The sequence below is a fragment of the Carcharodon carcharias genome, chromosome 27, assembly GCF_017639515.1.
Source record: "Carcharodon carcharias isolate sCarCar2 chromosome 27, sCarCar2.pri, whole genome shotgun sequence".
In the NCBI taxonomy this organism is placed as follows: Eukaryota; Metazoa; Chordata; class Chondrichthyes; order Lamniformes; family Lamnidae; genus Carcharodon; species Carcharodon carcharias.
In genome coordinates this window covers 12,632,938-12,648,099 of record NC_054493.1, presented here as the reverse complement: position 1 = coordinate 12,648,099, position 15,162 = coordinate 12,632,938, and the positions used below count along the sequence as shown (strand labels likewise).

The 15,162-nt window shown below is 41.9% G+C and overlaps 1 non-coding gene across 1 annotated transcript; it reads left to right on the top strand.

Moving 5' to 3' along the window:
• Positions 1 to 7,553: 7,553 nt before the first annotated feature.
• On the top strand, positions 7,554 to 7,635 carry trnas-cga. Its single transcript has one exon. It is a non-coding gene; the product is annotated as a tRNA-Ser (tRNA).
• Positions 7,636 to 15,162: the final 7,527 nt, after the last annotated feature.

Sequence of the window (15,162 nt, the reverse complement as noted above, 5' to 3'; positions counted from 1 at the left end):
TGCTGACGCACCTGAAGGGCTCGAATGATATTTAAGAAAGGGTGGAGTTAGTGTTAAACCTGTTTCTCTGTCCCAGTCTCTCTCCCACTCTCTACCACTCGACTTTTCAAGACATCTCTCCCCTCAATGCTGCATTTATATTTAACCACCACCGCTGTGCTTCCCAGTTTCTCGGTCATTTTCCCAGTCTTGGAGAGCCTCAGTGGGCGCATGGCCCCTTTAGGATGCCAAGGACTCACCCTCTCATGGTCACAGTCCTGAGTCAGGATCACAGGCGGCACAAACTTCACCGCTCAGCGGAGATTGGAGATAGCCCATGATCTCCCGCTCCTGAATCAATGCGGGTAATAACCAATCACGGTCCAAAGCATTGTGGCGTCATCCACGCAGGGCCAATCGGCGTCAGCCATGTTTGTGTGACGTCGCGCCTTGCTCATATTTGCGTTTAACTGAAAAGCAAAATGACGTCAGTTCTTTTCAGAACAATCAGTCAACCTGATCGCTCATTGGACCATGAAATGCAATGATTCCGCGAGTCCACTATTTAATCTTCTGTTCCATAGCAGCGTCAGTTAATGACGCTGATTATAAATGTAGCATCATGTGCGATGCAGTGTTGTGACAGAGTAACGTTTCCTTTAATCCTCAGTTGAGCTGTCCTAGCAGATGATGTAGGCCAGGCGGAGCAAATCCACAAAGAAAACGTGGCCACGCTATCACAACGGTTTTACAATTTGTATTCATTACGAGAAGATTTGTGCACTGAATTCAGAAGTAATGAGTCCACTAACACCTTTAGAGATTTTAAAGCTAAGTTAAAACATTTATTGACAAAAGGAATGATTTCACGCACATGCATAAGATTACAGTTACTTAATATAATAACAAATCCCAAAATCCCTAACTAACCTCACTCCCAACTATACACCCTCTTTAGGGCAGCAGTCCAAAATAGCTTTAAAATTTAAATAGCAAGCAAGCAAATTTACCACAGCACCTACTCAACAGTGGAATTCCAAAGGCTATCCTCCACCTTTGGTTACTGGACACAGCAGGCGTCTGCTAAAGCGGCTGGAGGCTTCCCCAATGTTGTTTTGCACAGTCCTATTAAATCTTACATGGTCCCCCAACAGAGCCTTCCATTCCTCCTCATATATGTTTCTCTCTCTTTAATCTGTAAATTCCATTCTTCTTTGTGTCTTTGGAAATTTACTTTTCCCATGATACAAAATTTTTTCATGTTGCTAACATGGTCAGTACCTTTGGGAAAATAAACACACTACTTGGCCTTTCTTACCTTCCTTCACTTATCTAAAAATGCGAATTTCCTTCAGAATATACGTGCTAAGACGTCATCCATGTTTGCTCAATAGCATTTAAAATACCTTTTGTCCCTAATTTATTTTGATAATTTGAAGCTTGCAGTCTATCTGGCCCTAATTCAATTAAATCACACAGACAGAACCATACACTCACCACCATAAACCTACTTTACAATAAACCACAATAACATAATGAAAAGATCTGTTGGCTTCACGACACAGCTCTGACCTGTGACACTGCTGAACTGTCTGCTCTGTAAAGTTTGGTCAAATGTGGAGCCCTTGAGCGACTCCAGGTGGAATTCTGTCTGTGAAATATCGAGTCTAAATGACAATATTCACGCGAATATCTCTGGATTGTCATTATGGCCATAAGACCGTAAGACATAGGAGCAGAAATTAGGCCATTCGGCCCATCGAGTCTGCTCCAGCTTTCAATCATGGCTGATAAGTTTCTCAACCCCATTCTCCAGCCTTCTCCCCATAACCTTTGATCTCCTTACCAATCAAGAACCTATCTATCTCGGTCTTAAATACACTCAATGACCTGGCCTCCACAGCCTTCTGTGGCAGTGAATTCAATAGATTCACCACTCTCTGGCTAAAGAAGTTTCCACTCATCTCTGTTCTAAAATGTCTTCCCTTTACTCTGAGGCTGTGCCCTCGGGTCCTTTGCTCTCCTACTAATGGGAACATTTTCCCCACGTCCACTCTATCCAGGCCTTTCAGTATTCTGTAAGTTTCAATCAGATCCCCCCTCATCCTTCTAAGCTCCATCGAGTACAGACCCAGAGTCCTCAAACGTTCCTCATATGTTAAGCCTTTCATTCCTGGGTTCGTTCTCGTGAATCTCCTCTGGGCCCTCTCCAGGGTCAGCATATCCTTCCTGAGATACGGGGCCAAAAATTGCTCACAATATTCTAAATGTGGTCTGACCAGAGCCTTATAAAGCCTCAGCAGCACATCCCTGCTTTTATATTCTAGTCGTCTCGAAATAAATGCCAACATTGTATTTGCCTTCCTAACTACCGACTCAACCTGCAAGTTAACTTTAAGAGAATCCTGGAGGAGGACGCCCTAGTCCCTTTGCACTCCAGATTTCTGAATTCTCTCCCCATTTAGAAACTAGTCTATGCCTCTATTCTTCCTACCAAAGTGCATGACCTCAGACTTCCCCACGTTGTATTCCATCTGCCACTTCTTTCCCCATTCTCCTAACCTGTTCCAATCCTTCTGCAGCCTCCCCACCTCCTCAATACTACCTGTCCCTCCACCTATCTTTGTATCATCTGCAAACTTAGCCAGGATGCCCTCAGTTCCTTCATCTAGATCATTAATGTATAAAGTGAAAAGTTGTGGTCCCCACACTGACCCTTGTGCTACTCCACTAGTCACCGGCCACCATCCTGAGAAGGACCCCCTTATCCCCACTCTCTGCTCCTGCCAGACAGCCAATCTTCTATCCATGCTAGTACCTTGCCTCTAACACTGTGGGCTCTTATCTTACTGAGCAGCCTCCTGTGCGGCACCTTGTCAAAGGCCTTCTGAAAGTCCAAGTAGATAACATCCATTGGCTCTCCTTTGTCTAACCTACTCATTACCTCCTCAAAGAATTCTAACAGATTTGTCAGGCATGACCTCCCCTGGATGAAACCATGCTGACTTTGCCCTTTTTTATCATGCACTTCCAAGTATTCTGAAATCTCATCCTTAATAATGGACTCTAAAATCTTACCAATGACCAAGATCAGGCTAATCCGCCTGTAATTTCCCGTCTTTTGCCTCACTCCCTTCTTAAATAGGAGGGTTACATTAGCGATTTTCCAGTTCTCTGGGACCCTCCCTGACTCCAGTGATCCCTGAAAGATCACCACTAACGCCTCCACTATCTCTTCAGCTATCTCCTTCAGAACTCTGGGGTGTAATCCATCTGGCCCAAGTGATTTATCCACCTTCAGACCTTTTAGTTTTCCTAGCACCTTCTCCTTGGTAATGGCCACCATACTCACCTCTGCCCCCCGACTCTCTTGAACTTCGGGTATGTTACTCGTGTCTTCCACTGTGAAGATTGAGGCAAAGTACCTATTCAGTTCCTCCGCCATTTCTTTGGTCCCCACTACTCCTTCTCCAGCGTCATCTTCCAGTGGCCCAATGTCCACTTTTGCCCCTCTCTTACCCTTTATATTTCTAAAAAAAACTCTTACAACATTCTTTTATATTACTGGCTAGTTTACCCTCATATTTAATCTTCTCCCTTCTTATTTCTTTATTAGTTGTCCTCTGTTGGTCTTTGTAGGCTTCCCAATCCCTTGGCTTCCCACTGCTCTTTGCCGCATTGTATGCTTCTCTTTAGCTTTTATGCTGTCCCTGACTTCCCTTGTCAGCCATGGTTGCCTCGTCCTCCCTTTAGTATGCTTCTTCTTGCTATGGATGAATTTTTGCTGTGTCTCCCAAATTAATCCCAGAAACTCCTGCTGTTCCACTGTCTTTCCTGCTAGGCTCATCTCCCAGTCAATTCTGGCCAACTCCTCCCTCTTGCCTCTGTAGTTGCCTTTGTTCAACTGTAATACCGTTACATCTGATTCCAGCTTTTCCCTCTCAAATTGCAGGGTAAATTCTATCATTTTATGGTCACTTCCTCCTAAGGGTTCCTTCACCTTAAGCTCCCTTATCAAACCTGCCTCATTACACATCATTTACTCTAGAATTGCCTGTTCCCTAGTGGGCTCCACCACAAGCTGCTCCAAAAAGCCATCTCGTAGACATTCCACAAATTCCTTTTCTTGGGATCCACTACCAACCTGATTTTCCCAGTCTACTTGCATATTGAAATCCTCCATGATCACTGTAACCTTGCCTTTCTTACACGCCTCTTCTATCTCCTGGTGTATCTTGTGCCCCACATCCTGACTACTGTCCGGAGGCCTGTACATTACTCCCATTATGGTTTTTTTTACCTTTGCGTTCCTCAACTCTACCCACGCAGATTCTACATCATCTGACCCTACGTCATTTCTTGCTATCGATTTAATTTCATTTCTTACTAACAAAGCAACCCCACCCCCTCTGACAACCTGCCTATCTTTTCAATAGGATGTATACCCTTGGATATTTAGCTCGCACTCCTGATCCCCTTCCAGCCATGTCTCCGTGATGCCCACCACATCATACCTGCCAAATTCAAACTGCACCACAAGCTCATTTACCTATGATTAATATGGTTTTATTGTGTTGATTGCATTATTATTGTAACTGTTTCCCTTTTTGTACCGTTTCTTTATATTGATTCTGAAATTATTTTAATACCAGTTATCTTGATCCCAATTGTGTAACTTCCTCACATTAAATGGAACTTCACAATGGTGCAATGGTGTGCTCCAGTTCTCTTAATATATTCAGAGAATGAATTTCTATTTGCAGCTTTGAATCCTATATTTCTCGTGAATTGCATGTATGTGCGCAGTTGCACAATGTTTATTCTTATTGTGTTTGAAATTAATATTTAAACGCCTGTTTGTTTGAGAACATACTGGACAACAGATGGCTGACAAAGTTTGGGGAATATTTTCATCAGATCAAAGCACACAATCCGGAACTGTGACGGCAATGGAAGTAGGAAGGGAGGAGGGTGAGGAAGAGACTTTTGTCATTGCAGGATGATGTCAAACCACCAAGTTTTCAGTTAATATCGGAACATACTCACCACTTATGCCACAAAGACGAGGTACAGCAATGGAATCAAGGGCTATAGGGATCGGCTGAGAAATTGGTGTTGAGGCCCAGGATCCTCCATGATCTTATGAAGTAGCTGAGCAAGCTCGAGGGGCCTTTTTGGCAGACTCCTGCTCTGATTTCTTATGTCCTCATTCAGTGCCGATACCAGTCACAACGATGAGTCAGTGCAAGGACCATGGTAGTGTAACCAAGTGGTCTAAGCCACTGGGTTTAAATTCCCATCTCTAACAGGATGTGGTTTCGAATCCCTCCACTACCAGAGGATTATGTTGGGGTACTTTGTGCAAATCACTTCCGGCAGATTGGGGGCTGCTAAAATTTATAGCAGGAAAGTAAGCCTTGTTTCCGATTGGTCGGAATCCAGAGGAGAGAAAATGTGAATATAAATTACAGGGCGGCTGGGAAAAGGCCGGCGTTGTGAGTACGAGTTGAGTTGCTCTTCCATAAGAGCCAACAGGAACTTGACGGGCCTAATGATCGCCCCCTCTTCCATAATCATTCTGTGATTTTATATGACCCCTATTTCTGCAGGCGAAAGCAGAGTAATTAAGGTGATGGATTTTCCCCACCCAGGGTCCCATCCTGCCGACTACACTTCTCCTCATTCCTGATTTTAACCATGTGTCCACAGATGCCGGACTAATTATCTGTTCAATGGAATAAAAAACACAGCCAAACACTTTGGTTTTTTCCTCTTGCCATTCATCCACAAGCATTTACGGAATTTGCTGTCGAATTTGTGAAAACAAAACTTAGCCAATTTGTGATATCTTTGTTTTCTGAGTGTTTGCCTTTCCTTGGGTCTCTGTCAGTCTCGGTCTTATATGTATGTGTGTGTTCCTGTGTGTGTGTGTCAATGCGCTTCAGTTCTCCACTTTTACCAATCAAAACTTTATTTATATTAGTTGAGTAGCTTCATATTAAGTTCGGACAAACAAAAAAGAGCAGCTTTAAAACATGCAAGAGGGGAATTCCGGCTCTATTTGTTTTTGAATGGAGACTGCTCAGCGCCTAAGTGCCCGTATGTTACAAAGTGGGGGATGATTGACATTTACACTGAGCAACATTAAAACAGACAAAAACCAAGTCCTTGTGGTCGAGGAGTTAAGGCAATGGACACACCGAGAGAATGAATTTGTAATCCAGTAATCCAAACTGAAATCCCTCAGACCTTAGAAACTGTTTCTACTGCGGTCATACCTCAAAACGAACAGAAAAATTAAAGTTCAATCCCAAATGTTATAATCAGCTGGAAAGGCTGAACAGTCTGAAGCTCTTTACTCTAGAAAAGGGAAGCCTGATCGTTGATCTTATAGAAATGGAATGTTTTGTCCCTGTTTTGTCAAGGATTTGATCAATTTGATCAAACAAATAATGAAGTTTAGAAACAAAGAATGAAATGTTTACATTGAGGTGTCGTTCTTAAGATTACATTTTGTCATTTGCTGGTTCAGCATTTTTATCGAACTGTCTCTCTGTGTCATTAAATTACAACACTGACTACACTTCAAAAGCACTCCATCGGCTGTACAGCACTTTCTGTTGCCCTGAGTTCGTGAAAGGCTCTGTTTAAATGTAAGTCTTTTATTCTCTTCTTATTTTCCATCTTTCAATCTAAGCTATCAATGGTGAAGTGTATCTGTTCCTTTCAGTGTCGAGCCAACTCTCTGTCTCTCTTTGTCTCCATATATCTGCTTTCGCCCTCACAGTCTCTCTGTCTCAGTCTCCTTTACCTCTTTGCAAAGTGTGAAATTCTGAGACAGTTTGAGAGTGTTCATGGTGAGAGTCTGTTTTCCCCGTGGTTGGAGCGCCGAGAACTGGGCTCACATTCTGCGGATAATGTGTCAGCCATTCAGGGCTGAGATGAGGAGACATTTCTTCATTCAAAGGGTTGTGAATCTTTGGAGTACTGTAGCCCAGACATCTGCAGATCATCAGTCGGTGAGTACATTGAAGGTTAAGATGGATAGATTTTTCGATGCTGAAGAAATGAAGGGTCAGCGCGATGGGATAGAAAATTGGTGTTGAGGCTCGGGCTCTACCCACGATCTAAGCAAGTGGCGGAGCAGGTTGGAGGCGCCTGAAGGCCGCTTTCTGCTCTTTTTCTTACTGTCTATATTTCAATGGAAATACCAGGTAAGGTAAAACGCGTCCATTATTTTATCGTGGCCGAGCGGTCTAAAATACTGTGTTTTCAACTACCCTTTCGTTGGGGGCGTGGCCTCGAATCCCACAGTTTCAATGGGCTAGTATCCGTGCCGTGTCACTAAATCTTTAGACGGGTAAGCTTCAGTTGAAGTGAAGTGTGCGGTGTTTTATTTTGATGGGAAGAACATGGAGAGACAATACAAATATGAATTTCTGTGAGGGAAAAGGAGCCTGTGTGGAACCAGCTGATTGGCTCGTCCAGAGAGCTGGCACGAACATGCCGGGGCGAATATCTTCCTGCTCTGCTGTAGTCACCTATCATTTTATATGAACAGTGCCAGCATGCGCGTAGTCGTGGCCGAGTGGTTAAGGCGATAGATTCGAAGTCCATTGGGATTTTCCCACGTAGGTTCGAATCCTGCCGACTACGTTGCATCATTATTCCCGATTTCAACCAGAATAAATTACTGGTGTTGGAGAAAATAAACTCTCCCGCGTTTTCCTATTTCCGTTCATCTGCCACATCTCAAAGAGTGTGGACATCTCAGAAGGTTTTGGGGTTCTGGGAAACTAAAGAGAAAGAGAGCAGCAAAGACATGGAGGGATTTGAAAACAAGCAGGAGAATTTTAAACGAAAGATAACACTTGGTCAGGAGCCAATGTAGGTCAGAAAGCACAGGGGTGATAGGGAAATGGGACTTGCTGCGAGTTCAGACACGGGCAGCAGAGTTTGGAATGACTTCAAGTTTACAGAGGGTAGAATGTCCACTCACATTTCAGAACTCACATCCTGGTGGATCAGCGCTGCCCTGTTTCCGAGATCAATACTGATCCTTTATCAGCTGCCATTCTCTGAACTATAGACAGTGCTGCACTAACAGCAGCCCCATTCTCACCCACATCGTGTCGTGTACCAACATCGTTGTAACCAGCGCTTTGCAACTGATCACAGCCTTTGTCTTTTATTCTCTTACCTTCCAGTCCGACATCGACATTTGTTCTTGACTTGTTGCACATGTGACATTTTCATTTCTGATGTGGAGCTTCAGTTCCAACTCCACTGATTCGGGCAGAGCTATAACGCATTTTCTGTTTTCAATCAGGAGCTTAATAAAGTCGTTTTAACAAGATGATTAAGCGGCTAGCTTCTGACCGGGATGCAAACACAGGCCACAGCGGTGAGATCGCCGAATCCTAACCACTGGACTACCAAGGAAACTGTTTGCTGCGCTTGCATCTCGGGATATCCACGCGGCTTTTGCCATTTTCTTCATTCTGGACCATTTTCACGAGGGCGAAGTTTCTTCGACAAAATGTCATGTTGAGATAGAACACTGATTATTTCTTCAGCCATTGAAAACCAACGTTGCTATTAGCCGGAACATGAAATCGACAGTGTGGTGAAAAAGTACTAAAGCTGTGAAATGCAAAATTCAATTTCCAAAACCCACCAACCTAATCAATGCGGCTCCTGTGAAACTGACAACGCAACTGACAGACATCAAATTCTTTACTTTCACGTCACATTTTTTAACTTATATTCTCCATCTCAGACATTTCCAGTTCAAAACGATACAAAAGGAATCTTACCAATCTGCTTTTTCTCTCTGAACCTTTTTAATATGAAGCTATAAAACTAAAGTGAATATAGCTGTAAAGCGTAAAGTGAATGCGATGGTAAAAATTCGTTCACCTGCTTGTGGAACTGAGCCGCGCTGCTACATTCCGGATTCTAACCACTCGCTGTGCAACATAAATCTGTACGCTTTATTTCCTGTTGCCTCTCCTCTCCGACCAAAATGAATCATTTCACACTTCCTTAAATTTCAGATGCTACTTGTCCGTCCAAATGCATTTGTTGAAGAGGCCGAAAGGGGAACAGACACAAACTGGAAATGGACGCGTGAGAATGAAAGAAGAGAAGTGACGGGTTTTGTACATCCCGCGGGAAAGAGACGCCAGGATCAAAATAATTCAAAATACTGTGGATGCTGCAAATCTGAAACAAAAACAGAAAATGCTGGAAAAACTCAGCCGATCTGGCAGCAGCTGTGGAGAAAGAAACAGAAATAATGTTTCGAGTCCGTATGAAGAAGAGTCATTGGGACTGATTGAAATGCTCTTTGCAAAAAGCTGCCATGGACACGATGGGCCGAATTGTCTCCTCATGTGCTGTACCATTTTATGGCGACATTGCTAAATCAGTCTGTCTCCAACATTCCTAATGATAGCAGCTGAATTTCATTTCTTCAAAACAAAACCCAAAGTGCTGCTGCATGGCCGCACAGGTTGCCGTTTCAGTCAAGCCCATTGAGGATTCGGCAGTGCAATGTTTCTCTAGCATCGTGACCCTAATACGCAAATAATCTCCCGGTTCGAAACCCGGGAAAATGTTACCGAAATCCTCTTGTTTAAGTGCACTTGCGTTTACGGCCACGTGACAATTGGTCTTCTCGAAATACTAAAGAACATCCCACAAATATAACAAAAGTGACATTTTATTGCTCCTGGTGCAGTAAAGGTTGTAAAACACTTTCCACTGTCACTCGACAGATATTTTAACAGTTATTTAGATGGTAAAATAAATTAATCTGTTTATTGCTGCAGGTTAACATACTTATTCGTCGTCTCGAAGATGAATAACAGTAATGTGTGCTCCTAAAGACAGACGAAAGCAATACTGTAATTGAAACAGAGGAAATAGCAGACACGCTACATCATCACTTTGTAAAGGTCTTCAGCAGAGGAAGAGGAAAAACTGCCAGGGTGCGATAAAATGTCCGAGGAAACGGAGGCTCGGTGCAGGTATGGTGAAATCCCTTCTTTCTTATTCAGCAGGGCAAGAGACATGAACGGGATTTAGGCGCCAGAATGTAAAAGATGCCACGAGATGAGCCTATCTGAACGCAGATCAGGGGAGTTCTCCCCGCTTCCTGGTCAATGTTTATCCCTCAATCAACGTCACAAAGACACACAATCCGCTCATTATGACGTTGCTGTTTGTGGGAGTTTGCTGAGCGGTGACTGGCTGCCATGTTTCCGTCATTACAACAATGACGATACTTCACAATGTCCTTCATTGACTGGAGAGCGATTTGAGGAGTCCGCCCGACGGGAAAGGTGCTATATAAATACAAGCCTGTCTTTATTTAATTATCATAAACCCTAGTCCTCTGGCGACTGACCATCAAGAGTGGAAACAGTTTCTCCCTACATGCTCTATCAAACCGCCCGCCGCCGATCCCTTCCTCAGCCCAATAATTTTAAGCAACATCATGAAAACTCAGTTTAACCTGCTTTGCTTTAAAGAAAACGATCCCGGCCTCTAAACTCTCTCCACAAAACGGAATGTGTTTACCCCTGAACATGGCGCAAGGCGGAGCATTGTGACGAGATTTTGGAAAATGTTGTTAGTTGGCAGGTGGAAAAATGGAGGAGGAACCAAAACAGGAAACCCAGTCTCCAGTTCTTTGAATATTTACAAACTCTTTGGGAAATGGAATCGGGGAGAATCAAGGGTGAATTGTCCAACTGACCGACCAGGGCTATCCGGAATGTTAAGCGATGCTGTCATGCAGCAGCACTCTGGGTCTCTGTTTCGGTGAAATGGAATTCAGCTGGTATTATCAGGAATGCCGCAGACAGACTCATATAACAATGTAATCATAAAATGGCAAAGCACCATGTATCCATTCAATGGTATAAAGGGCCCTTCCATAATCCTTTCTCTGTCAGTTTTTTAAAAGAGCAAACGAATTAATCTCAGTTTCCTTCTCTCTTTTAGTAAACCTGTTATTATTCTGAATAACAATTAATTGCACAATTCCCTTTTGAAAAAGGAGTTTCTGCAGATTCCATGTCTAGTTTACCTTAATTAAAACTGTTCCCCTCACCCAATGCCATGAAGATTTAGACTTCTGTTCCTCACATTGCTATGCATATGAACATTATTTACTTCTCCTGTTGATTTCATATCGAATTGACAAAAGTGCTTATTTTTCTGATCAAACACCTCACTGTTTCTGAGTTGATTTTACAACCTAATTACATTTGCTCCACAAACCGCTAATCGAGGGTGTTATATCAGAGAGGGAAATCATTATTACAGTGAAACAGAGCCCTGCTACGATCATATGCTGACATAGTTTGTTTCGTTCATTTGGTTTAAAATACATTTGTTCTGGGAATGTAATGTTACAGAATACATATTTGTTTAGGAAAAAGGGCGGTGTTGATCTACCAGAATGCTTGGAGGATTTAAATGGTTAGACTGAGGGGTCATGACTCTTGTTACAGGAAGTCAACTGTTGGTGTCTCAGTTGTTTTGAATTTCAAAATGCAGAAGACTCGGTCCAGAAAATGTCTCAGGCATTTTCTGCTCAGTCATTAGAAACAGCCTTCTCCTCAGAAGACGAAATTCAACAAACTTTACTCTATTTTTTCCATTGCTCAATATTCAATATTAATATGTTTTATTTGATATTGATGCCCTCATTTGACTTGAGACTCTCCGAAATATACAGTAACATCGAATTATAAACGTGACTGGCAAACAAAACAATGCCAGTAACCAGGTAATGCATTTGATATGGGTCTGATTTGAGATTTAGCACAACAGTCAGCATTTCATCAAAATCAAAGAATTTTACAGGGAACAGGTCTGAGAATGATGCGTTAATTATATTTGATCCCTCTTTGTCTCTCTTTATGAGCAATGAGACATCTTTGACATGGTGAGTAACCAGGTTATTCTGCATCGAAAGACCCATTAAATTATGTTGTTGATTGAAGGAACTGCTAATATGTGAGCGCAGTGAAACTATGAACATCTATTTCCACTCAAGTGTGCCATGAAATTTCAGCACGTCTGATTTTGCTGCATTCATTTTACAACGTCAGTGAGAGCAGATACAATACGCCTGTAACATATGAGATTGAGGTCACCTTCGCCGGTACAAATCATCTTCACTTTTAAATGAGTAAATTTTAATAATGCTTCTACTTGGTTTAGAATAGGGTACTTTTCATGTATTAGGCGAATGTGATAACCACCACACAACAGAAACAAGTGACTAGCTTGGTTACAATGAGTCTATCTAAAGTGTTAAATTGCACTGTAACACAGCAGCAATCTGGGTCTCTGCTTTGGAGAAACAGAATTCAGCTGCTATTCTCAGGAACGCTGCAGCGAGACTGATATAACAATGTAATCATAAAATGGCACAGCACTATACAATGGCATAAGAGGCTCTTCCATCATCCGATCTCTGTCCCCTTTTTAAACGAGCAAACTAATTAATCACAATTTTCTTCTCTCGTTTATTTCTTTATCTCTCCCTTTCATTAAATCGTTCAACTCACTTATAAATAAGAAGTTTCTGTAGAATCCATGCCTAATTTGCCTTAATTCACAAGGTTTCCCTGACCCAATGACATGAAGGTTTGGGCTTGGGTTCCTAATATACTTTACCAAATAAACATGGCACAATTATGCAATTGATTTCATATCGAATTTACAAAAGTGTATTTTTTTCTGATCAAACATCAATTTATATCCGAGTTGATTTATACAATCTTGTTAATTTTTTCTCCATAGCCCTTCAATCGAGGGTGCGATATTACAGAGGAAAATGTTTGTTAAGGAGTTTAACAGGGCCCTGTCAAGATCACGTGCTTCAATTGTTCATTTACTTCATTTGGTTTGAAATAATTTTGTGCTTGGGACGGTTCTTACACATGTAAATATTTATTTATCAAACAGGGCAGTGCTGACCCACCAGCATGCTTGGAGTTTGCAATTTTAATTGTCCTTGATCCCTCTTTGGTTGGCTTTATGAGCACATATTACTATGAGGCATCTTTGACATGTGAGTAACTGTGTTAATGAGTATCGAAAGACCCATCAACTTCTCTAGTTGACTGAATGACCTGCTAATATGTAAGCACTGCGAAATTATGAACATCTATTTCTGCACAGTATGTCATGAAATTTCAGCACTTCTGATTTTGCTGCACTCATTTTAAGACCTCGGTGAAAGCTAAGTTTATTATTAATATTTTGATTTGATATTGATGCCCTGAAGTATAAAATATCTTATTGCAAACATGACTGATAGATAAAAGAATGCCAGTCATTAGGTAATGCAAATGATACGGTACTCATTTGAGATTGAGCACAGGGAACAGATTTGAAATTGATGCGTTTAAAGTTTTACTCATTCGGGTATCTTATAAATGCTAAAATCAACATCACAAAACAGATTATCTGCTCAGATTTGACGTTGTTATTTGTGGGAGTTTGCTGAGTGGTGATTGGCTGCTGTGTTTCTTACATCACAACATTAACAACATTTCTAAAAGTCCTTCATTGGCTGGAAAGCGTTTTGAGGCGCCTGCTGGTCGGGAAAGGCGCTATATAAATGCAAATCTGGTTTTCTTTAATTATTTTAAATCCCAGTCCTCTGATTACTGACCCTCGTCAGTGGAAGCAGGTTTTCCCTCTCTGCTCAAACAAACCGCCCACCCCCACCCATGCCAAATTTTCAACAGCTCCATAAAATCTCCGCTTAATCTTCTTTGCTCTAAGGAGAAAAGTCCCAATCTCTATAATCTCTCCACAAAACTGAATTTCCTTATCCCTGGGTATTATGCAAGGTGGAGGGCTGCAACAAGGTTTTGGAAAATGTTATTAGAGGGCAGGTGGGAAAATGGAGAAGGAACCAAAGTAGAAAACCCAGTCTCCTGCCTTGTGAATCTTTAGAAACTCTTTGGGAACCGGAATCAGAGGAGAATGAAGGGTGACCAGAGACAGTCAAGACACCTTTCCCTTCTTTAAGACACTGAAGCATTGACTCTGATATTACTGATCTGAGGCATTGAAAGGATTCTCGTTACTGCACATCAAGATTTGAAAGAGTAAAACTGATAGAGAACAATTGTCACTTCAGCAGTGGCAAGCTGAAGTTTTAACTCACTGACATCCTGGTTAAGGGCATTTGCATTGTAACTTTGCATTAGTCTGTCCGGCGTGATTGGTCAGCACGTTTGGCTGCTAACTGAAAGTTTGGTGGTTCTAAATCATACTGGGTGTTTTCTCCCCACCCGTATTCATTGACACACAGTTCTAGATTGTCAATGGGTACTTAGGCTGCAAGAAAATATCTCCCAATTTTGTCCAACTCTGCTGTTATCAAGTAAATTCCTGCACATAATTTGCTTCAATGTCCATTTATTCTAATTTATTATAATTATTTATTATAATTAGGCCTACCGTGTACCCATATCTAACCCATTCGAAATTTGTGAAGTTATCGGATTCAAAGAAACCTGGCAATGATTCACTCTTCCACAGCTCCATTGTGAGTGAGACAGGAAAAGCAGAAAAGCAGCAATATTCCAGCCTCACACTCTCCTATCACACATTGCCAACAGAAAGTGGGAACTGCAGATTCAGTTAGCAGGTTCCTGCCCAACCCGGGGAAGCAAGATACGACAACCCAGCCAAACTTCCCAATACATCAAGCACAGGCTCAGGAAAATGCAGGGAGATTATATCCCAGTCACTCAACCTCCAAGCCACATTTAGAGAATACCCAAATGAGTGAGTCACAAATAAAAGTAACACTAACTTTCCAAATCTTTTCACTAGATCTGCTAATTTCATCTCATTTTATTTTCTGCTAATGGGAAAATGGCAGAAATGGAGGATGTTGAATAATAGCTCGAAACCACTGTCTTCTCTTCCACTGCAATATTGGTCCTTCCAACATTTGGGGGAAATGGTGAGTTTGTTACTCAGATTAGCTCAATCTCCAAATTAAAAGATGGATCTAAAAGCACTGGAGAGGGACAAAAAAAAGATTTCGTGGAATGATGCCTGAAGCAGAAAGTCATATCTATCAGCAAAGTTTGAACAGATTTCAAAAGTTATCTTTAGAAAATAGAGTGAGGGATAACT